Source organism: Amblyraja radiata, chromosome 14 (genome assembly GCF_010909765.2).
Source record: "Amblyraja radiata isolate CabotCenter1 chromosome 14, sAmbRad1.1.pri, whole genome shotgun sequence".
NCBI lineage: Eukaryota > Metazoa > Chordata > Chondrichthyes > Rajiformes > Rajidae > Amblyraja > Amblyraja radiata.
In genome coordinates, this window is record NC_045969.1 from 38,646,256 (window position 1) to 38,671,701 (window position 25,446).

The 25,446-nt window shown below is 41.0% G+C and overlaps 1 protein-coding gene and 1 long non-coding RNA gene across 2 annotated transcripts in view; one reads left to right on the forward strand and one right to left on the reverse strand.

Annotated features, from left to right (window-relative positions):
- LOC116980693 (limbic system associated membrane protein) overlaps positions 1 to 25,446 on the reverse strand; it is a 1,768,528-nt gene that overhangs the window by 1,041,591 nt on the left and 701,491 nt on the right. The gene's annotated exons all lie outside the window — the stretch shown is intronic.
- On the forward strand, positions 7,164 to 23,850 carry LOC116980698. Its single transcript, XR_004414043.1, has 3 exons — positions 7,164 to 7,196; positions 9,295 to 9,302; positions 23,841 to 23,850. It is a non-coding gene; the product is annotated as an uncharacterized LOC116980698 (long non-coding RNA).

The window sequence follows — 25,446 nt, forward strand, 5'->3', positions numbered from 1 at the left end:
CATATGTAACACAGCCTCCCCATTGATCCCAACCATTTTCTATCTGTTAACCAACCGGTCCGGCACGGTGGCGCAGCGGTAGAGTTGCTGCCTCACAGCGCTGGAGACCCGGTTTTGATCCCGACTACGGGTGCTGTCTGTACGGAGTTCGTACGTTCTCCCCGTGACTGCTTGGGTTTTCTCCGAGATCTTCTGAATTCCTCCCAGACTCCAAAGATTGGTAGGTTAATTGGACTGGTATCAGTGCAAAAAAAAATTGTCGCTAGTGTGTTTTGGATAGTGTTAATGTGCGGGGTTCACTTGTCGTTGTGGACTCGGTGGGTTGAAAGTAGGGTTTCCAACTGTCCCGTATTAGCCAGGACATCCCGTATAATGGGCTACCTTGTCCCATATGGGGCTTGTCCCAGATTTGACTGCTGCTACTCGGGTCGAGGGGACTGTCGGGTCGGATCGCCTCGTCCGGCCCCGCCACACCCGTCCCGAAGTAGTGCAGCCCATGGAGTGCAGCAGCAGCACCTCACCCGTGGCCCCATCGGTCGGCAGCCCGGCCAGCTGTCCGACCTTCGGACCTACACTTACCGCCGACACCACCACCCTTCCTTCTCATGGCCGATCATCAGTTCATGAGTTGGATGGGATGCCCGGGCCAAAACTCCTCAGCTGGCCTGCCGACTGGGCTTTGTGTGTAGTCCAGCACCCGGGCCAACTCATCATTCACCCAGCCACGACTGAGTCGATTAGCGAATTGCCATCCGGAATTTGTCCCTTATTTTGACCTTTTGTCCCTTATTTGGGAGTGAGAGAGTTGACAACCCTAGCCAAAAGGCCTGTTTCCGCACTGTATCTCTAAAAACCCCCAACCCTCAACACATTCCAGTAAATGATCCTCAATCCCACCGTCATGGTAACATCAAGTGCTGCTGGAAGGTCATCAACTCGGTGAAAGATGCCCTTTGGTCTGCCCGAGCTTTGTTGACCTCCCGGAAGAGCGGGATATCGGTCGGGGAATGTTGCCGACTGGCCCGCTGCAGACTGCAGGAGTACGTGCTGAGGGACGCACTGAAGCTCAGTGCAGCCAATGCCAAGGCTCTGTGGGGGTGGACCGCAGTCTAGGGTCCTTCCGCTGCTGGACATGGGGGGCAGGATGTGGTGAAGACGCCCCTCAAAAATAAGGGAAGGGATTCCACACCAGCGGGCCACATGAGTGACAAGGGTGGGGGTAAATATGTGTTATTTGTGCAATGTGTGTAAACAGTAAACAGTATTGAATGTTTGTATAGCCTCTGAAAATGTCAGATGAATTTTTTGCACGGTTCCTGTATTGTATATATTACTTGTATAAATAAATTTCAAAGTCTATTTTGAAATTAAAAAAATGGTAACAGATTGTGTGGTGCTTTGTGTCACATGCATCACTTAGTCACATAGAGGACACAAAAAAGCCCCAAAATAACAAAATATAAAAACGTAGCACATCTTGGGGGAAATAACAAAATGGCAGAATAAAACACAGAACGTTTGTATTCTGTGGTGTTAAGTCTGCATTTATTGCTGTGTACGAAGGAACACAGAAGTTGGTTTAAACGGAAGATAGACACAAAATGCTGGAATAACTCAGCGGGACAAGCAGCATCCCTGTAGAGAAAGAATGGGTGGCGTTTCAGATCGATACCCTTCTTCAGACTGCTGAGGGTTTCGACCCAAAATGCCACCCATTCTTTCTCTATGCTGTGCTGGCTCGAAGGGCCAAATGGCCTGCTCCTGCACCTATTGTCTATTGAGATGCTGCCTGTCCTGTTGAGTTACTCCAGCTTTTTGTGTCTATCTGCATTTATTGCTTTTGGATCAAGGCAAAGATCTGACACCCATTTGTTCTAATTGATCTTTGATTCCACCCTCTCCCTTGAGCCTCACATCCGCCATGTCATTAAAACCTCCTTCTTTCATCTCCGCAACATCGCCAAACTCAGACCCTCTCTCACACCGCCTGCTGCTGAAAGACTCATCCATGCCTTCATCTCCTCCCGACTGGACTATTGCAACTCACTTCTCCTTGGCATCAGCTCCACCTACATCAACCGACTCCAACTGGTCCAGAACGCAGCCGCCCGACTCATCACCCACACCAAATCCTGGCATCACATCACTCCAGTCCTCAAAAAACTTCACTGGCTTCCCGTCTCCCACCGGATCACCTACAAAATCCTGGTCCTCACCTACAAAGCCCTCCACCATCTGGCCCCCACATATCTCATTGACCTCCTCTCCCCCTACCAACCCTCACGGTCCCTCAGATCCACATCAGCCGGTCTCCTCTCCATCCACAAGTCCAACCTCCGCAGTTTTGGGGACAGAGCCTTCTCCAGGGCAGCCCCCAGGCTCTGGAACTCCCTCCCCCAACTGATCCGCAATTCCGTGTCCCTCCCCATCTTCCAGTCCCGCCTCAAGACCCATCTCTTCACCTCTGCCTATCCTTAGCCCCACGTCCCCGTCCCTTTTCATCTGTGCATTAATTGCCTCATGCTGTGTTTTGTATTGAATTCTGTCTTTACTTTGTGTACTAGTCATGTCTCTACTATTTATTTAATTCCCCTTACATGTTTTTCCTATACATGCTCAATTTTTGTAAGGTGTCCTTGAGACTCTTGAAAGGCGCCCATAAATAAAATGTATTATTATTATTATTAATTTTATTTAATAACCTATTGTGTGCCACCTTATGCTGTCGGAAACTACAAATCCACCAAATTCTCAAGTTCTCCCTTATGCATTGTGTCAGCTATGGTCTCAAATGAACCCGCAAACTGAATTGTAAACTTTTCGAAATCTACGTTGATTCTGTAATAATTTTCTATTAATCCTGCTTCCTACTTCCTCAATAATAGATGCCAACATATTAACTACTGGTGTCACGTTAACTGACCTGTAATTTCCACATTTATATTAGACCACCTCTCATTCTTTGGATTTCCAATGTGGGAAGAACCACTTTGCTTAATCCTTTGTTAAAACATAACCTCTTCATCCCAGGATTCAATATTTGGTTTAGTTTAGTTTGGGGTTACAGCATGGAAACAGGCCCTTTGGCGCACAGAGTTTGCACTGACCATGAACCCCATGCACTATCCCCATCATTATCTCTCTAGGGACAATTTACAATCTTACCAAGCCAATTAGCCTCCAAACCTGTAGGTCTTTGGAATGCGGGAGAAAACCGGAGAACCGGGAGAAAACCTACACAGGTCACAGGGAGATGTGCAAACTCTGTACAAATAGCACCCGTAGTGAGGATCGAACAACAGTCTCTGGCGCTTTAAGGTTGTAACTCTACCACTGGCCCACTGTGCCGTCCAGAACAAAATACTGGGATTCTGCACCAATACTGGGAACATCCCTGAACTGGCTTCTATACAAGCATATCCCCCTTTAAATAATACAAAAAATCACCACACAATATTCCACAAATCATTTCACCAAAACATCTTAGCAAGGCATCATATTTTTTGGACTCCATCCTTTCTGCAATAAAATGCCAATATTAATTTTTCTTTCATACTTATAGGGCTAATTCTGCTCCCATGACTTTTGAATTTATGAACCACTTGCATGCTAACTTTATGTTTCACTTGTGAAGGTGACCAGATCTCGTTGTGCTGCAGAGAGCAATGAACAAAATAATTTATCTGTGGAAAATAAATCCCCACAGCCAAGACTTTTACAAGTGCATCATCAGATTTACTTTTAGCACGTGCATCCTAATGGAACCCTGTAGCAACCAAAATATATATTTTCTGTGCTTTTTATTGCTGATCCCTTGCCAGGATGAACAGTTCCTTGATCATTATTTGTTTACTCCTAAATAAGGATTTGCAATAAATGCTGACCTTGCCAGCGAAGGCAGCCTTGAAGAATGAATAATTTAATAAAAATGGCTGCCTTGGTGAATGCTGCGATGAATTTTGCTTATTGCATTCTTTGCATTTATCCCATTTTAATGTGCAGAGCTCCATCTCCGACACTCCATTTACAATGTACTTGCTGATTTTAGTTTAGTTGAGAGATACAGCGCGGAAACCGTGCTGACCAGCGATCACTGCACACTAACACTATCATGCACACACAAGGGACAATTTACAATTTTACCAAGCCAATTAACCTACAAACCTGTACATCGTTGGAGTGCGGTAGGAAAGCAGAGCACCCGGAGAAAACCTATGCCAGTCATCGCAGGGAGAACGTTCAAATTCCGTACGGACTGCACCTATTGTCAAAATTTAACCTGAGTCTCAGGCAGCAACTGCTGCACCACTGTGCCGTCTGATCATATGCAAGGCCTATATCAGACAAATGGTGCTAATTATTTGCTATTTCAATGGCACCATGCAAAACATTCAATGAACCATCTATTTTGCAAACTTCAATAAGAATTTTGCATTCCTTCTTACAGTGTGAATGCCTTAATTGTGTAATATTCTCTACCTATGCTTGAAAATCTCAATTGATTGCAGAAAATGTTAAGTGCTTATTAAATGTCTTACAGTTTGTACAGTTAACAAATTGATAATTGGAAAAGGAAATAACAGAGCAAAGATGATTTTTTCTTTACACAACCGGTTCTTATGATTTAGAATGCACCACATTGAAAGATGTAATAATGGCAGAATCAGCAATAATGTTCAAAAGAGGAGAGAGTGTAGAAGAGACGACAGTTTCATTGAACACATACACCCTGTCCCCCAAGGTCAGCTGGAGCTCTTTGTCATTACCATTGTAATGATTACATTACATTCTGATTACCTATCCAACCTTTCTGTCCTTGGCCTCCTCCATTGTCAGAGTGAGGCCACTGCAAACTGGAGGAATAGCACCTCATATTTTACTTGGGCAGCTGACAACCCAACAATATGTACATTGAATTCCCCAATTTCAAGTAATACCCCACTACGCACATATTTCTCCCACCATTTGTTCCATGTTTCATGTATTTTGTGGGTCTTTTTATGACTGTTGGCAAATTAATTTCCCTCCTGGGATAAATAAAGTTCTATCGTATTGTATTTCCCACCTCCATTGTCACCCTGAACCCCCCCCCCCCCCCCCGCCCCCCGCCATCTCCCACCATCTCCCACCATTCCCATCTCCTTTTTCCTTTTATCCCCCCCTCTTTTTCAAGTCCCTTTCTACTCTTATACACCCCACCCAGCTTAACAATTCATTCCTCCTTTCCTTTTGTCTGAACTCCACCTCTTACCTCCACCCATCTGCCAGTAACCCCTCCCCCTCACCTTTATCCAACTATCTATCTATCAATAAAGGCATATCTATATCTATCTATCACTTGCCAGGCTTTGCTCCATCTCTTCTCTCTTCTCCACTGCTCCATCAGTCTAAGGAAGGGACTTGACCCAAAATGTCGCCTGTCCATTCCATCCACAGATACTGCCTGGCCTGCTGAGTTCCTCTGGCACGGTGTTTTATTCAAGATTCCAGCATCTGCAGTCTCTTCTGTCTACTTTCAGAAGAGAATTGGACATATAATGATGAAGAAAAGTTCATCGGACTAAGAATCAAACGTCGGAGAAAGTCAGAAGGGCACTTCGTTCAAGAACTGATGAGCTGAACTCCCTTGTGTGAGTTCCTCAGTTCCTAGTAACATCAAAAAAAAGAAAGAACAGGCAGAGTTCAGAAGAAAAGCAACTGAAATCAGCCGGCAAAGATTTAGTAGTGAAATTTCATCTCGGATATGTCAAAATGCTGTTCAGGTTCAAAACCTAATGTGGACATTTTTCAAAATCCTCAGCAACTTCCGCAGTGCTGCTGGTGATTTATGACACTTTTAACATTGATTTTTAAGCTTTAAGTAGGTTGGTGCAGTCTTGTAGGTTATAAAAGCCACAGTCGGCAGGGGAATTAAGTACAAAATGGAACATGGGCTCTCAGATAAAAGGATGCAGTGCCACACAAGGCACGGGTTGACAGGAGTACAAGACAAGCTGGGATACCAGCTGTCACTGAGAGAAACATAGTGCAAGATTTTACATCAGCTGTCAGGATACACAATGTCAACTCTTCTGGTGGAGAGTTAGCAACGCAGAGGATGTTAATATACTCAGCTTCCATTATGATGAGCATTGTTACCATGCATTAGATTTTTCTTTGATACCAGAGATATTTACGAATACTTTATGAATTATTAATTTCCTATTTTATAAAACTAATGAAAAAAAATCAAACAAACATCAAACAATCAAATAAATCTATGGCTTAAATTACATTTCCCAATCATCTGTTGTAATCACTGATAAATATATTTTCATATAAATATTTAAAATATTATTCATGCTACATAACAACCACACACTTGAATCAGACTTTAGTCAGACGGTGGAGAACCTGTGGAATTCTTTGCCACAGAAGGCTGTGGAGGCCAAGTCAGTGGATATTTTTAAGGCAGAGATTGATAGCTTCTTGATTAGTACAGGTGTCAGAGGTTACATAGAGAAGGCAGGAGAATAGAGTTAGGAGAGAGATAGATCAGCCATGATTAAATGGTGGAGTAGACTTTATGGGCCAAATGACCTAACTCTACTCCTATCACTTATGACCTACAGTACTAATTCAGTACTGAGGAAGTGGAAACCATATGAGTCAGAAGGGTGGAAGAGTCAACAAAGAAAATGAAGCTGACATAATAACCACCAAAAATAGACACAAAATGCTGGAGTAACTCAGCGTGTCAAGCAGCATCTCCGGAGAAAATTATCATTATCATCACCTGTCCCGATGGCCAGTCAGGGAAAATTGCCAATGAAAATGCCAACACGGCATCAAAATAAATTGCGCAAAATATTATCTTTCATCCGTTCGTTTGTTTGCCCTCAGCTATACATTTGTACCCTGAAAGACAGTATTTTGAAATAACAATATTGAAGTGTACATTTTATGATTATGTGTTTTTGAAGCTGTACTTGGTGACAAAATAATTGAAAGATGCACCAGAGTTGAAGCCTTTTGCAAGTGTTTTTTTATTTTCTATATACGATATATATATAAAAACAAAACAAGAACAATGCAAACACTGTTCTGTCATTCTCAGCGACAAAACATGCGTTAATTAACATTATTTTGGTAGTGTTCATAAAACTATCATTATACCAGGCGCCCTTGTGGCTCCATGAAGTGATATCTCTTCCCTTGTTTTCTGCTCTTTGGCTCGGTCACTGACCCCGCATCAGAGCTGGGAATAATGGGCAATGAAGCAGGTTTTAAACTCTTGTTAAGGGCTGTGAGAAGAACAGGAAGGGCAAAGAGGATGGTGATTGTGTAATGACCAAGGGGTGCTGGTCGAAAAGGAGTGGTCATGTTACGTCAAGAGGACGAGACAAATAAAACCTGAAACTGCATATGAGAGGAAAAAAAAGTTCATTTTTTTCTACTATTTCTATGTTCTCTTTAGATATCTTTACCACCTTCTTTTCAACTGGCATCATCATCATTTGCAATGCATTACAAGAGGTTGAATGATGATAGGGAGAATTGAGGAAGAACAGGACCTTGGTATGCAAGTCTAAGGGTCCATTAATGTGGCAGTGCAGAAGGTTAGGGCAGTTAATAAAGGATAATTATCTTCATTCGCCAGGGCATGGAATATGTTTGCATGACAATACCAGGAATGACACGACTATTTAAAATATAGGTTGGGGCTGCAGCTGGAGCACCGTGTGCAGTTCTTCTTGTCACTGATCAACTGGACTCAACAACTTGAATTCATTTCCCAGACACATTTTATTTACGTGCACAGGGAGAGCAGCACAGCAAAGGAGATGAGGAGGAATTTCTTTAGTCTGTAGAGGTCATGCCACTGAATAATTTTAATGCAGAAATTGATAGATTCTTGGGTTAGAATGGGTGTCTGGGGTTATGGAGAGAAGGTGGGAGAATGAGGTTGAGAGGGAAAGATAGAGCAGCCATGATTGAATGACTTGACGGGCCAAATGGCCTAATTCTGCTCCCATAACATGAATTTCTGAGTCCCAGTTACCGTAACAAAAATTCTGCTCTAAAATTCTGCTATGAAAAGTCAATTTTTATGCAGGCATTGACCATTTGAAATCTTGCGGACTCTCCAATCCATTATCACCAATCACAATACGTTCTTAAAAGCTCTAATATCGGATAAAAGCTATAAGCGAGTTCAGTATTCCGACTGCACGTGCCCAGGTCATAGGTCACTCGCTATAAACATTCTCGGTAGCTGTGCTGCTGTGTTGCGTTTCATCCATGGTCGGGGTCTGGCCCGGATCTCCGGCGCTGCGGGTGCTGTTGAGTTGTTGCTGGGCTGTCTCCATCGCCTGGAGTCCCGTCCCTGCCGGGGGCTGTTGGAGGTGTCTGGGGTAGCCCTGGGCTGGCGGGGTGCCGGCTCGGCTCTGCTCCGGCTCCCAGGGGGGCCGGGGACTGTCGGCTGCTCCTCTCTCCTTGTTCAGTGGCTGTCAGTTCGCCATCTCGGTGCCAGTGGAGGCCGAGCGGCGTTCATCAGCGGGGATACACACGAGGTGATGCAATGGCTCGGCGGGCCAGGCAGCATCTCTGGAGAAAGGTCTCGACCCGATCTCGGTCCTAAAAGACTTCCCCTTATCCTTAAACTGTGACCCCTTGTTCTGGACTTCCCCAACTTCAGGAACAATCTTCCTGCATCTAGCCTGTCCAACCCCTTAAGAATTTTGTAAGTTTCTATGATCCCCCCTCAATCTTCTAAATTCTAGCGAGTACAAGCTGAGTCTATCCAGTCTTTCTTCATATGAAAGTCCTGACATCCCAGGAATCAGTCTGGTTTAGTTTGCTACAAAATTTAAAAGAAAAGCTTTAAATTCAAAGTGAAGGATGAATTTCTGGTCAAGATACTTTCTTACAAGATTCATTCACATGTTCACCCGAGCTGAATAAAACAACAATTACTTGCTGCTAAAGTGGGAAAAAATAACATATTATATAGAAGCTGAAGAAACTCACCCGCTGAGTTTCTCCATCTTATTTGTCTACCTTCGATTTTTTCAGCACCTGTAGTTCTTTCTTAAATATTATATAGAGGCTATGCTTTCAGCAGGCTTATTATACAGTCTCACATTTAGTAGTGTCCCTGAACACACAATAGTTGGAGAGATATCAGTGCTGGACAAAAAAAATAAAATACTGTCTAATAAAAACAAGACAGTGTGCCTCTGTTGTCATACTTTGAGAATACAAAGTATTCAAAGAAGCAAATAAATTATAGCAGGAGAGGAAAAAGCCCACAAGTTTGAAGTGTTAACTCGTTGCACTAGTTTTTGCAGCATCCATTTGATGAGTGTATGTGAGAAATGTGCATTGCTCTGGCTATGGAGACTTGGGACTGGATGGCCACAATGGAAACATTCATAGAGCAGGTAAAAGATGATTGTTAATATCTGAACAGAAATAATGGAATTATGAAACAAAAAATAATTAACCCAAATGCAGTGCACTAATTTTGAAATTAAATATCTGCAGTTTTTACACTGGGATCAACCTAATTCAGTTTTTGCAACATTATCCCCTTTGAAAATTTAATGGGCAGAAATAGAAATAAAAAGGATAGAAAATTGGCCTCATGGAAGGAAGCAGAGGGTGATAGTGGAAGGTTGCTTTTCAGACTGGAGGCCTGTGACAAGTGGTGTGCCAAGTGGTGGACAAGTTCGGTCCTCGCCACATTGCTATTTGTCATTTACATCAATGATTTGGATTCAAACGTACATGGCATGAAACACAAGCAGGTGGGACTAGTGTGGATGGGACATGTTGTCCAGTGTGGGTAAGTTGGGCTGAATGGCCTGTTTCCACTCTGTAAGGCACTATGACTCTAAATATAATAAACCTCCTACCAACCTGCGCAAACATTTTCCATTCATAACCTATTAAGCTATCTCCCATCGGATTCATGAATGAGGTTCATTCAATCACTGCCAATTAAACATATCCAATGTTGAAATACTTTGGCACGTAACCAAATTGTCTAAAATTAAAATATTTTGTTTAAAATTCTGAATTGGCATTCTTTTTTCAAATAAAAATCAATTATTATCAGAACTATACTATTTCACAATGCTCTTTTCTCTGTAGGAGAAATAGTAACAAACACTCTAACTTGTAGCTCATCCATATTGGTAAACCACAATGGCAGAACTGCCCTAGGGTCAATTAGCAGCAAAACCTTGACTGTCTCAATAGGGGCTTTAATAGGGGCACATGAATAAACCAAAGCAAACCTCACTAACCTTTGATGAAGTGCCAGCTTTCCTGGCTGTCGAAATAGTGCAAGTTGTCTATGTGTGGCATTGCAACATTAAAATAGAATTCAAAACTACTATTTTTAGAAATAAAATGTATATCAACTGAAGTCACAAGAAACCACTAAAATAATTAAAATTATTAACCAAACCACAAATAATTACAGGATAGAGTTATTCATGCATTTCTTCCCCGAAACCTTAGATTTCTCATTGAATTGATTGGTCTTGGTATTAAGATCATAAGGTCATGTGATAGGAGCAGAATTAGGCAATTTGGCCCATCAAGTCTACTCCTTCATTTCATCATGGCTTATCTATCTCTCCCTCCTAACCCCATTCTCCTGCCTTCTCCCCATAGCCCTTGGCCATTACCTGAAGGCACCTTCATCAACATAATCATTGGGGGATCTCTGTTGCTGGACTGTTGAGTTGCTCTGGACAACTCAACTTGCACAGTGCTTTTGGAATTTACTGTTAATTCTGCTGAGAAATGCTGGTATTGCCCAGAGAAATCACAGGCCTTTCCAATGTATGAAGGAGGATATTTGTTCAAAACATTACAAATATTTTGGCAAACAGCTGTACAAGTCGTTCAAATCAAAACTATACTGTTTAAAGTCAGTCATCCCAGCTTACAAGTCTAAATGGTCAATTATTCAACCTTCAAGCCCAAGATGCCTGCTTCATCAGATCACAAACTGTTGTGCTGAAGGCAAAAGAGATGTCGAAAGAAAGGAAATTTTGAGGTAATTTCATGTCGCAACAATTGACTTCATGTGGACAGTGGGAGAGGAGTTCAGTAGTTTCTAGCGACATATATAAAGCAAAGGGAGAAGACAAAGTGCAGCATCAATGCAACAATTATTCATGATAATTATCGATCTGCATCACTGAGCATCTGGAAAGAATCTGGCAACATCATCATATGGCATTAGATGCAATAACAAAATATCTTCAAGGACTATCTCTCTGCTTTCTGTATCTGGGATAAAGTCATATTTTAAATTCAGTTATGTGTGTTGTAGCTATTAATAAAAATGCAATACTCCATTTCCCTCAGGCCATCTCAGTCTGAAAGCATAATGGAACAGTTGACTTGTCTTTCCTTTTTTTCTGATCTTACTTCATGGATAAACACAAATTATTTATTTAGGGTGAACAGCAGCACGATTTGATAGCTGAGTGCAGAGATGATGCGAATATTATGCCTCTGGGTCTGTTCAGCCTGTTGGAGAAATATTCAACTTTATTCCTGGCAACTTTCTCCTCAAATGAAACCACAAGAAAGCAAACTTGGTCTCTGTGTAAAACAATTATGATTCGAAGTGACAGGTCAACCACTCCAGCTACCATTTCAACACAAATCATCTTGAGACAAAATTGCACAAAATTACTTTCAATTTATGGAAAGTTATATCATCAACCTCACAATTTCAATGTATTTAAAAATATACTCAAAATACTTTAATATATTTATCTGACCCAACTGATGGTTTCCTCCATGGGTGCTTTGCAAGATTGGTCAACAGACTTGTTTTTTTTTGTTTCAACTCCAACGAGTTTTGTTGAGCAGAAAAATATTCAGGACTTAAGGAAAATACAGCATCGATGAAGTTAGACACAAAATGCTCATGAGTAACTCAACGGGACAGGCAGCATCTCTGGAGAAAAGAAATAGGTAACCTTTCACATTGGAACCCTTCTTCAGAGTCTGAAGAAGGGTTCTGATCTGAAATATCAACTATTCCTCATCTCGAGATTCAGCGATCCACTGAGTTACGCCAGCATTGTGTCTATCTTCAGTATAAAGCAGCATCTGCAGTTCCTTCCACACATCTTGGATGAGACTGTACTCAGAGGTAAAAATGACTAGCTCATTCAATTAAATTGTGTACCTGGTTTAGTTTAGTTTGTATTCAAAAGGGAACTGCAGATGCTGGAATATCGAAGGTATCTGAAGAAGGGTTTCGGCCCGAAACGTCGCCTATTTCCTTCGCTCCATAGATGCTGCTGCACCCGCTGAGTTTCCCCAGCAATTTTGTGTACCTTAGTTTAGTTTGTAGTTTAGTTTAGAGATACAGCATGGAAACAGGCCCTTCAGCCCACCGAGTCTGTGCCGACCTGCGATCAACCATACACTGGTTCTACCCGACATACTCGCAACAAATTATAGAAGCAAAGTAAACTTCAAAACTGCGCGTCTTCAAGATGTGGGAGAAACCAGAGCACCCGGAGAAAACCCACGCGGTCACAGGGAGAAGATACAAACCGTACAGACGGCACCCGAGGTCAGGATCGAACCCAGGTCTTTGGCGCATATGACAGCAGCTCTATTGCTGCGCCTGTGTGCATGACTTATTTTTTTAAAAGCCTTTATTTTAACAACATCGAACAGTCTAGCTATATTTTCATTACAATTGATGTTGAAAGTTATTTTTCCCTTTACTATCGGAAGTCACTTAAATCATGCAGCTCACTTGAAAAAGGAGTCTTGATTCAAAATCCTTTTTTAAATTGTTGGTTCAGTGATGAAATCGTGTCAGAATGGCTGTGGTGCCTGGTCCTCTGATTTTCAAAATGGTTGACCTTTCTTTTTACTTTGTAATAGAACACTGAAGAAAAGACTTGATAATTTGAGAAACGAACCTACACCTTAGCTTGCCAACATAAACAGCTTTAGGATTCAAGAATGTAACACCAGCCGAATATTGATAAACAACTGGCATGAAGCATCATGGGAAGGAAAGAGATTCCCTTTGAATGTTTTGCAATTAATTATATATTTACAAAGAACACATGGCATAAGTACACAGAGACAACCTGAAGGACACTTTCAATGTGTTCACACTTCCCATGCATATATTCCCTTAAATTGTATGTCTTATCTGCAAAATCATCTTGCCACAACCAGAGAGAAGTGTGCAACTGCTATTTACCTCTTTGGTGACCCTCGGGCTATCCTTGATCGAAATTTGCAAGCTTTACCTTGCACTAAACGTTATTCCCTTATCATGTATCTATACAATGTAAATGAATTGATTGCAATCATGTATTGTCTTTCTGCTGACTGGTTGGCACACAACAAAAGCTTTTCACTGTACCTCGGAACACGTAACAACAAACTCAACCATCAGGCAGGAGGTACAGAAGACTGAAATCGCACCGATAAACTACATAACATTAAACTAAACTGTTCCACTGAGTTACTCCAGCATTTCGTGTCTATCTTCGATTTAAACCAGCATCTGCAGTTCCTTCCTATACATAAACTGAAACCATATCTTCTTCAGATATGCAAACTCTACTTTAAGATACTTTGTTCTCATTCACATTGTCCATTTTTAGAAAAACCTTCAGGTTTACCAGACAGTGCCTGAGATTTCTCGAGACTACCTGGGTATTTTAGTTGACATTCAATCAAAAATGGCAGAACTGATGAAATTTTTAATGCAAATTTTAAGTTGTGCCATTCAAAGTTACATAATTGCTTGAAGTGGTTTTTGCAAATGCTATGTGGAAATAAGTCATACCATTTTGCAAATGCTCTCTATAACATAGTCGTAAGTCATTTAAAAACCATCTACATGAGCTGCCTCGTAAAGAAGGTGGCATCAACCATCAAGGATTCCCACCATCTGGGCCATATCCTCATCTTACCATTATTGGAGACTCTTGGACTATCAGACTTTACTGGAATTTATTTTGCACAAAACATTATTCATGCTATTCCCTTGATCATGTATTTGTGCACTGTGGACGGCACGATTGTAATCATGTATTGTCTTTCCGCTGACTGGTTAACACATAAAAGCTTTTCACTGTACCTCGGTACACGTGACAATAAACTGAACTAGGTTTTTTTATACAGAGAACAGTGGGCGCCTGGAACACATTGCTAGGGATGAATGTGGAGACAGATACGATAGTGGCCGAGAAGAGGCTTTCTCATAGGCACATGGAAATGCAGGGCATAGAAAGATATGGATCATGTGCAGGCAGATTAGATCAGTTTAATGGCATTATATTCAGCACAAACATTTTCGGCTTTTCACTCTTCCTCAGTGCACTTGACAATAAACTAAATTCAAACTCAACTCAACCATCAAGGAGGTACAGAAGCCTGAAATTGCACATCACCTGATTCAGTGCCAGCTATTTTCCTGCAACTCTTTTTGAATCAATCCACATAATCTTAACTCTATCTCGACAATGAGACACCACAGATCACCTCAAGCACTATTGTGGACATATTTATTTTCTAATTGTGTTTTGCACTAATGTCCCTTTTTGCATATTTTTTTCTACCTCTTTACTGCCAATATGTAAAATACATATACATTTTGTTTTTGGGTGTTGTCCAAATCTACACTTCCGTCATGGTGCAGCAAGCAATGCTTTTTATTGTGCCTATACCTCACCTCGCTTCTGCACATAACAATATACTCAACAGTTTGACACTGTCAATCCATTTGGCACCTTCCCACATCCATTCCCTCCCACCCCCCAATTCAGCATCAATGAATTTCCACTAAGAAAGCAAGCTGTCTGTTGCAGCACAGATGGTGTTTGATTTATACAAACAGGTTTCTCTACACCTTACTGAAGATTCGTTATATTTGAAATCAGTCGATTTGGAGAGCAAAGGAATCAACATCAGACAGAAACCACTGTTAGATATCCCAATAAAAGCAGACTAATTTCTGAAGGGGGAAAACTGCGTCAAAATGATCACTGCAGTCACAGGGGGAAGGGTCTCGACCCGAAACATCACCCATCCCTTCTCTCCAGAGATGCCACCTGTCCTGTTGAGTTAAACCAACATTTTGTGTCACGGGGTTTGGTTGACTGTGGAATGAGTCAATCGTTTCCACTACGGCTGGGAATGCAATATTTTAACCTGCATCATTTTTTGTCTCAATTTATTCAGCATTCAACAAAAACAAAAGTAAACAATTTCAAATTAATTTCCTTTGATTGGAAGAATTGTCACCTATTAAAAATGCTTATCCCTCATTATTAAACACATGTGGGCTATATTAATCAAACATTACCAAGTCATCACTTCTAAATATATAAAATAATTTTATTTAAGGTAAAACTTAAATTAAAAATTGATTTTTAAACACAGCCAAAATACAGAGGTTCACATAACATTGCGTGCTTTGGATATGCAGAAATTCGGAGGAGATATCACCCAGAGTTGTGAATTTGTGGAATTCTCTGCCACAGAAGGCAGTAGAGGCCAATTCACTGAATGAATTTAAAAGAGAGTTAGATAGAGCTCTAGGGGCCAGCGGAATTAAGGGATATGGGGAGAAGGCAGGCACAGGTTACTGATTGCGAATGATCAGCCATGATCACAATGAATGGCGGTGCATACTCGAAGGGCCAAGTGACCTTCTCCTGCACCTATTTTCTATGTTTCTATGTTTCTATATCCTTCAAAATGGGCCCGATATTTGCCAGAATCTGCAGCCATGGAAAGTCTGTCCTGCAATAAAGGTTACTGGATCAAATTGTTATTTATGCTTAACAGGGCAATGAAACTGAATTAACATTAATGGATACAGAGTCAAAAATGAAATGATGAGTCAGCATCAACTGTGAATAATCAATTAATTCCCCTCACACTGCTTGATCAATTGCCAGAATTACATATTTTAGTATTTAAACTGTGTTTTACCACTTAGGCCATTAAAATGAGATGGAATAAAAGTGCCAATATTATGCAGCCTTGCTGAATGAACCATGAAGTATTGTGTGTCATTTTGATCTGCATTGGCTACAGCTGCCATTGAAGGAATGCAGCAAAGATACAGCAGTATGTAACAAGCCAAGCATGACTACCATATCAGGATAAGCTGGGCCGACAAGACCTGTGTTCAACAGGATTTAGACAAATAAGAGGCAATCTCATTGAAACATACAATATTTTGAGTCAGAAGGAAGTGTCCCAACCCAAAATGTCACCCATCCATGTTCTCCAGAGATGCTGCCTGACCTGCTAAGTTACTCCTGCACTTTGCGTCTTTCTTTGTAAACCAGCATCTGCAGTTCTTTGTATCAACATTTTGACATGACAATGGTGTTTCTGTTGGCTTGTGGTTCCAGAATCTCATGAGAGGGGATAAGGCATTTAGTACCAACATGAAGATATATATTTTCAAGTAGAGTAGGGTGAACCTGTGAAATTCTCCACCACAGAAGACAGTGGAAGCCAAGTCACTGAGTATATTTAATTATAGATTTAGATTTCTGGACACAAGAGATTCTGGAGGGTATGGAGCGAGAGTCGGAATATGGTATTAAGAAGGTGCATTAGTGACGAAGCCTACGTGCCCACTTCTGTCGTCATCATTGTAAAGATTTATTTTTGCATTCACGTCAACAAATATCATTCATGAAATATGTCACGTCAACAAATATCATTCATGAAATATGTACAGAATTGCAGAAAGAGCACATTCTAAAGGCTGACATAAAATGCTGAGGTAACTCAGCAGGTCAGGCAACATCTCTGGATAAAAGAAATAGGTGATGTTTCAGGTCGAAATCCATTTCAGACCCTGTCTTATAAGAAGGACATCGACTCAAATCATCACCTATTCCTTTTTTCCAGAGATGCAACCTGACCCGCTGAGTTACACTAACATTGTATGTCTATCTTTAGTGTGAGCCAGCATCGTAGTTCCTTCCTACACATTTTAAGGGTTAATGTACTTTTCTTTTCAATCAAGTAAAACCTCCTTAACCTGCTATAAAAATTGAAGTTCATTCACGTTATATATCACAGAAAGTAAAAATCTCCATCATTCCTGAAATATTCTGTAAATCCACAAAAAAAGGGAGAACTTAGAACATTATTTCTGCCACATGGTAATATTCTGCCACAGGGGTGGCACATTGGCACAGTGGTAATGTGGCTGCCTTACAGCGCCAGAGACCTGGGTTTGATCCCAACTACGGGTGATGTCTATACAGAGTTTGTACGTTCTCCCTGTGACTGAGTGGGTTTTGGCTGGGTGCTCCGATTTCCACCCACACTCCAAAAACATACAGGTTTGTAGATTAATTGGCTTTGGTAAAATTGTAAATTGTCCCTAGTGCGTAGGATTGTGCTAGTGTACCGTGGTGATCACTGGCCGGCGCAGACTCTGTGGGTGGAAAGGCCTGTTTTCATGCTGTATCTCTTAGGTCTAAAGGTACCAACAGTAATATTTCCCCTTTATTTGCAATCTAATGTTTTCCATTTCACCATGACAAATATAGATCAGCAAAAGCAGAGCATTAAGTCCAAAGCAGAGGGAGCCATTGGACAAAGCCCAGAAACCATCATCGAGCTGGTGTATTTATACAGCGAAGAAGCACATTTATGATTAAATATTTGACACTTGGGCGAGGACAACCATTTACATTGAAAAAATACTGATGACTCAGGATGGGATTTCTCATTTCAATTTTTCATTTTATTGGTTGATTGTAATGCAGGGTCTTACTTTAGGGCAGCACAATGGCGCAGTGGTAGGATTGCTGCCTTACAAAACCACAAACCTGGGTTCCATCCTGACTACAGAAGCTGTTTGTATGGAGTTTGTGCATTCCCTCTGTGGCCATTGGAAACATTTTGACAACTCACGTGATGGGATGTCTCATTTTAATTTTTCATTTTGTTGATTTATTGTAATGCAGTAATGCTGATCTCCTCAGTAAGAGAATGACTGGATAGGTCTTCTCATTGGGATTATAACGGGCACAAATATTATTTTCTAAAAACATAACAGTTACATTTTGAAGTGTAAAATAAATTGGAAATAAATATTTTTTAAATATTTGTTGTGACTGGTGTTGAAATGGTTGAAAATTAAGGATCTAAGCATCATAATAATTGCTTCGGTCTATTTATGAATGATGCGTTTCAATGTACCTTTCAGAACTGTGTGAAACATGTGGCATGCTTTTGCTTGTGTCGATCTCTATTTTGCACAGTCAGTAACAGCACCAAATACACTGCAGTTTATATCACTCATAGATGCCTATTATTAGTCAAGAGAGTTTAGTTATAATGTGCACTCAGACCAGAACGAAGTTCTTACATGTTGCCGCTTTACAGGCACATTAATTCCACTACACAACCTTAAATATACAATAAACAAAAACATAATAAATTATACAAGGTAACCAAACCTATTATTATTATTAAAATAACAATGAGATATGTGCTCAAAAGAGAACAATGAGAGCTGGTACCATGTTCAATGATCCATGTCTTGATGAGTGTGCTTTAAAGTTTACTGTCATCTCTAATTCAGCAGCACAAAAGTGACTGCCATTTACTGCTTACTTACTGAAATTAATAATTTGTCAAAAGTGGCAAAACTACATATTGGCAAAACCATAATGCACGGAGTCAAGGAGCAAATGTACAATTCATATAGTCTGAAGATGGGTCTCGACCCGAAACGTTGCCAATTCCTTCTCTTCATAGATGCTGCCTCACCTGCTCAGCTTCTCCAGCATTTTGTGTCATTTTGATTTTTCCAGCATCTGCAGTTCTTTCTTAATCATATCTATGTGAATTGGGTCAGTAATTCAGTCAAAACTGGACTTTGAGCTTAATGGCAAGTCGCTGGCCCTGCTGGAGATGAGCAATTCTGCATGCAGCTCAAAATGTACAAAAAGCCGTCAGTATTAGTTGCGGCGTCATTCAATAGCAAGAAGATCAAAGAGAAAAATGTGCCGCAGACGCTGAAGGGGGGGTCACAGCCAAGTGTAAGTGGCCAGGAGGGAGGAGGAGGCTCCTGCAGATTTTACATTGGAGCCCGAGGGGCAGGATGCCTCTATTAACCAAAGAGGAAGTGGGAGAGGAATGGGAGGTGAGAGAGATGTGATGGAGGGAAATAGATGAGGAGATCCCTGCCTGAAAGGAAGAGCAGCTGATTATATCCTGCACAGCCCAGTCACTTAAACATCAGCCATGCAAAATATGGCTACCTTTGCGAGAATTAAAAGAGTAAAATAGTAATGGTTACATGGAATTTAAATTAAAAAGAACATTTCATTTTTAATGCAAAAGCTGCATTCAGAACTCAGTCTAATAACATTTTCCACAGCCCATCTGTCGCTGAGGTAGGAGTAGGGCACATTTGAAAGCAGTTCCAAATTGCTGCTTGCATTTCTGAATGATAGATCTTCACCTTTCTCATTTAACCGGAGCAGTAAAATCACAGCAGATATGACTCAAACACACAGTGTAAATCAGCCTGTCAGATGCAAAACAAGTTGGAATGTGGTATGCCGATTTCCCACGCAAAGAATTTAATCATTTCTCATCACCATCGAGTGCTCCTTTTCTCATTTTAGGTTCACAGTTTCACCGCACGTGAATGCCATGTATAATGTTGTTATTCATATGTATCTGCACAATAAAATGAAAGATCACAGAGTCACAGTTCAACAGGGTGTCATTTGCCCTATCCCTACCTCTCTTTTTCAGAAAGAGCAATGCAATTAATCTCAGCTCCTTACCTGCAGCTCTGTAATATTTGTCTTTTTAAATTATATATTCAATTTGTTTCAAACATTGCAGTTGAATAGACTTCCACCAGCCTTTCAGGCAGTGCATTTCAGATCACAATCCCCTGCATGCAATTGTTTCTCTTTCCGCCTCTAGTTCATTGGTTAATTACCTCAAATCTGCACCCTATGTTTGGAAACTGATCAATTTCTTATCAATTTATTCTCTCACGTAATATTGAACACATTGATCAAATCTTTCATCCTCTAATGATGAACTTTCATTTGTAAAGTTATTTTTTAAATTAAATATGGACGACACCCTAAATCATCATTCAGTTATTTTTTCATAAATCCGTTTAAGTCAGAGGAGCAGAATTTGGCCATTCGGCCCATCGAGTCCACTCCAACGTTCAATCATTGCTGATCTTTCTTTTGGGTTCAGGTCGAGACCTTTCTTCAGATGAGATATTTTATTTGGTATTGTGAATTATTTGCTTTGCTGGGGAACCCCCCCACCACTGTAATTGCAATGAACCTCTGACAAGTGTTATTTTCTCAAGATCAGGAGTTTACGTGACTATATAATCTTCTGATTCTGGTTTAAAAATGCAAGTGGCGAGAATTAAAATTGCCCAGAAGGTACACTCTCTGATATAAATTCTGCCACCTTCAGCTTACTGGGTCATATGGAGCCAAATACAATAGCGACATTATAGAGGCGATTGGATAGGCATGGGAATATATGCAGGGAATGGAGGGATATATATATATGCAGGAAGATAAGAGTTTTATCTTGGAATCAGGTTCAGCTGAGACATAATGGGCTAAAGGGCCTGTTCCTGTGCTGTACTGTTCTATGTTTGTTTTAAAATACCTTGGGTTAATTCCCTAAACCTCTTCTTCTTTAAGACCAACCTACCTCTTTGTTCAATCGTCAAGCTGAATGCCTCTTTGCATGGCTCAATATCAAGTGTCTCTTATTAGGGTCTTCAAAGCTTCCTGAGGCATTACTATATTAAAACTGTTATACAAATTATAGTTGGGCTTTTCCAGAAGACTATTTTACAATTCAGTTCAATATTCATAATTCCAAGTTTCTAGGATGTGCAAATGTGGAATTTATTACAACTGGGCTTCTTCCATTACAAACATTTAGGAAAATAGAACAGAACAAACAATTCAAAAATTGACTGCTGTCAACTTTGTGTGAGAAGTCATTTATCATATTTCAATATTGCCCACAGGTGCTTCAGTTTGTACCAATTGCAGCAAAAATGTTAAACTAAAAAAATATGAATATAAATGACATTTGTTGTGAAGAAATTGAGCCATTGATGCTATGTCCTATTACTTTGTCCTTGTGGCCTCATGTCTGTGGGACTATGATTTATGTTCCAAGGTGATTACTCAACATGGGTGCGGCATTCTTAATGCTTGCTCTTCCATTTCCAACGATTTTTTTTCCCCTTTATCATCATTACTTTTAGTGGGAAGAAATAAATTGCAGAGGTAAAGGATATATACATGTTAGGGAATTATTTTAAAGATACTTGCATCTGATAGAAATATCTATATAATTAAAAGTGTCATCTTCACCACTTCCTGTTTGCACTGTGCTTTGATTTTAGAAAAAAATGCTACCACATATGGCTGTGATTTTTTGGCCATCTTACTCAGAGTCCTCCTCCACTGCGCAGGCCCCGAGGATTATTCCCATCGATGAAAATTAAAAGACTTATTAGTGTTTAAAAAATCTTGAGATTCTCTCTCCTGTCAATCACCACCATGAAGGCCACTCCCCTTCCGGTGGGAGGGGGGAGGGACTATAAATCCCAGAAATGTCACGACTCTCTGTCTGAGCTGGGAAACTACAGAACACTGTGAGTATGCAATGTACTTGAATAAATGATTTGTTAGCCCTTAATGAAAATGAAATGAGTTGTTTGGCCTGCCCTGTGCTTGAAACTGCAATGGTAATGGAAATTAACTGAAAATGCAATGAGCTGTTTGGCGTGAGCCTGCCCTGTGCTTGAAATTGCAATGACAATGGAAATGTAGTGAAAATGCGATGAGCCGTTTGGCTTGAGCCTGCCCTGTGCTTTAAAGGGCAATAGAAATGAAGTGAAAATGCAATGAGCTGCTTAGTTTGAGCCTGCCCTGTGCTTGAAAGTACAATGACAATGGAAATAAAGTGAAAACGCAATCAGCTGTTTGGCTTGAGCCTGCCATGTGCTTGAAAGTGCAATGGCAATGGAAATAAAGTGAAAACGCAATCAGCTGTTTGGCTTGAGCCTGCCATGTGCTTGAAAGTGCAATGGCAATGGAAATGAAGTGAAAATGCGATCATATATGGACACACTTATCTGTTTTGTAGTAAATGCCTACTATGTTCTGTGTGCTGAAGCAAAGCAAGAATTTCATTGTCTTATACAGGGACACATGACAATAAACTCACTTGAACTTGAGCTGTTTGGCTTGAGCCTGCCCTGTACTTGAAAGTGCAATGACAATGGAAGTGAAGTGAAAATGCAATTAGCTGTTTGGCTTGGCCTGCCCTGTGCTTGAAACTGCAATGCAATTGGAAATGAAATTAAATGAGTTGTTTGGCCTGCCTGAAACCACTAATTTCGGCCCACAAGGCCCCTATTAGCCGAGAAACCTGTCCCTTTTGCCCAAAATGCCCGTTTTATCCCAGGAGGAGCATTTTGGCCCAAAAGGCGCGTGCCAGGCCAGGAAAAGTCCAGAAAAAGTGCCTTTCACTGAGATTTCACTCCGATTTTTTTGAGCCCCTTCTGCCCATCAGGCCTGTACTAGCCCAGGAGTCCGGCCCATCGGTAAGTATTCCCCCTGCAAGTAATAAGCCTCACCCCAGTATTTTTCTCCCTCCTTTCATTTGCTCCCTGTGAGATCCAGGCCAGGATAGACTTTCCTCCTTCATTGCTGTGATCGGCAGAAAAAGATGAAAAATATCTAAAATTGATTCTCCACCCTCTCCCCCTTCTCTCTCTCACAGTCTCTCACCTGTTTTGGGCAGAATTTCTGGCAGTTTCTGAGCAGCCAGCCCACCAAGCCTGAGTGACTGAGCTGCCAGCCCACCAGGCCTGAGTGACTGAGCTGCCAGCCCACCAGTCCTGAGTGACTGAGCTGCCAGCCCACCAGGCCTGAGTGACTGAGCAGCCAGCCCAAGAATCCATTCGGCCCACAATGCCCATACTAGCTCTCTGGAAGCCAGTCCCTTCAGCCCACAACACCCATACTAGCGCTCCAAAAAGCAACCCCCCCCCCCCCCACTGGCCAGCAATATTTAGGTATGTTACAAAACTTACCTTCAGCGGTAAAATAAAAAAGCGACTTCTAACACCGTCAACGCCGACAACGGGACGTATCTCACATAGGGGACAAAACGTAAGGTAAGTCGTGCATTTTACATATAAACTTCCTTCTTAGGATGACTTTAATCAAAATTTCCTTGGCGAAAAAGCGATTATGGCCCCATACAAACTGGCAGTATTTTTCCTGCCGATATGGGGTTCAAATTCACTGCAAATGCAATGTTCCAAACGATCGCATTCCACAAAAACCCACTCGCAAGATGATTTAAATGGCCATTAATTTATGGGAATTAAACATTAAATTCCTTCCATTTGGCCTATAATAATATTTTTTTTTTTTAAATCTTTTTTTTTTATTGTCATTGCACGTCAGTGCAACGAGATTTAGTGTGCAGCTCCACTGATGTACAAGAAAGGTAAATAAATACAATACATAAATAAACAAGCTGAGTTGATTGACGTGACCATCTGAGGGAGACTGTCCAAAGGGGGTGGGTAGGGGGGCACTCATTAGGGCCAGTTCAGAGCCGCTATAGCTCTTGGGATGAAACTGTTCCTGAGTCTGGAGGTTCGGGCGTAGAAGGCCTTGTAACGTCTGCCGGAGGGAAGTAGTTGAAACAGACCGTGGCAGGGGTGTGAGGAGTCCTTATGGATGCTGAGGGCCTTCCTGAGGCACCGCGTGTGGTAGATGCCCTCCAAGGCTGGTAGCTCTGTCCCGATGATCCTCTGCGCTCTGTTGACGACGCGCTGAAGAGCTCTCCTCTCCGCCTCCGTGCAGCTGAGATACCACACAGAGATGCCATACGTTAGTATGCTCTCTGTGGTGCAGCGGTAGAACGTTGTCAGCAGCTGTTGGGGCAGACCAGTCTTTTTTAATGTCCTCAGGAAGAACAGTCGTTGCTGTGCCTTCTTGACCAGCGCGGCGGTGTTTGTGGACCATGTGAGGTCTTCTGAAATGTGAGTGCCCAGAAACTTAAAGCTGGACACTCTCTCCACACTTTCCCCATAAATGGAGATTGGGGCGTATTCTCCAGAATGGGACCTCCTGAAGTCAATAATCATGACAATTCATGACAATGAGATTTAAAAATCATGTTATATTGTGAATTCTTGTGTGAATGTTATTTGGACACTTAGGCTATTTAAAAATGTTAATCTTTCCTTAAGAAATGGATAGATGTTTAGATCTAGTAATTGAATTTTGTAATTAGTTACAATTAGGTAACTAACTAATTATATGCGTTAATTTCAGGTCATCCAAGTGAGATTGTTTCATATTTGTTTCAGAATGCTTCAATCTATAATAACTGAAAATTTATTTCAGTTCTTTTAATTTTTAAGAAAGTTATGGACTTTTGACTGTCCTCGATCACAGCTTATGTGTTAAGTCAATGGAAAAGCAATAGTGAACAAGATGCTAATTTCCGAGTATGAAAATGGCCATAACTTTTTTAATATTGAAGATATGAAAGTGAATTAGGTGTCAAATTAAACTTCTTTTTATGTTTTATCTGATGGAATAAATTGCAGACGATTTTTAAAATCTCAAAATTTTGTAACATTGCTACAATATTGGAATGGTGGAGAAGTGGAATATTGCGTTGGGGGACCAGCCCTCCCCTGTGAGCATGGGACCCAAAGGGTCCCACTTAGTCTAGTATAAAATTATAAGAGGCGTAAAAAGGGTAGACAGTCAGAACCATTTTCCCCAGGATGGAAATAACAAATACTATATGGCAAAGATTTAAGGTGAGAGGGGCAAAGTTTAAAGGTGATGTGCAGAGCAAGTTTTTTTCTTAAAAACACAGGAGAAGGTGAGTGCCTTGAACACACTGAAGGGTGTCATGGTGGAGGCAGGTGTAATAGTGGCATTATAGAGGCTTTTAGATGTGGATATTGCAGGGAATGGACATAATATGGATTATGTACAAGAAGATCAGAGTTGGTCTTGGAATCATGTTCAGCAGAGAAATCATGAGCTGAAGGGCCTGTTCCTGTGATGTCCTGTCCCATGTTCTATGTTCTAAAATACCATGTTCAAATTCCTCATAAGCATTATATTTGGATGGTCCCTTATCTATTGGACGAGTGTTAATTTTTGTGTGCAGTGTTACACCAAGATTTCCCTCATATGTAAACATAAAACAACCAATTACACTATATCAGTGAGAGGGACAGATCTCCAAGGAGAATTGGTCAATACTTATCCTTTATCTGACATAACTAAAACAGATTGGCTGGTCATTTTCTTACTGTTGATTGTCGAACCCAAGTGTAAATTATCTGCCTAGTTT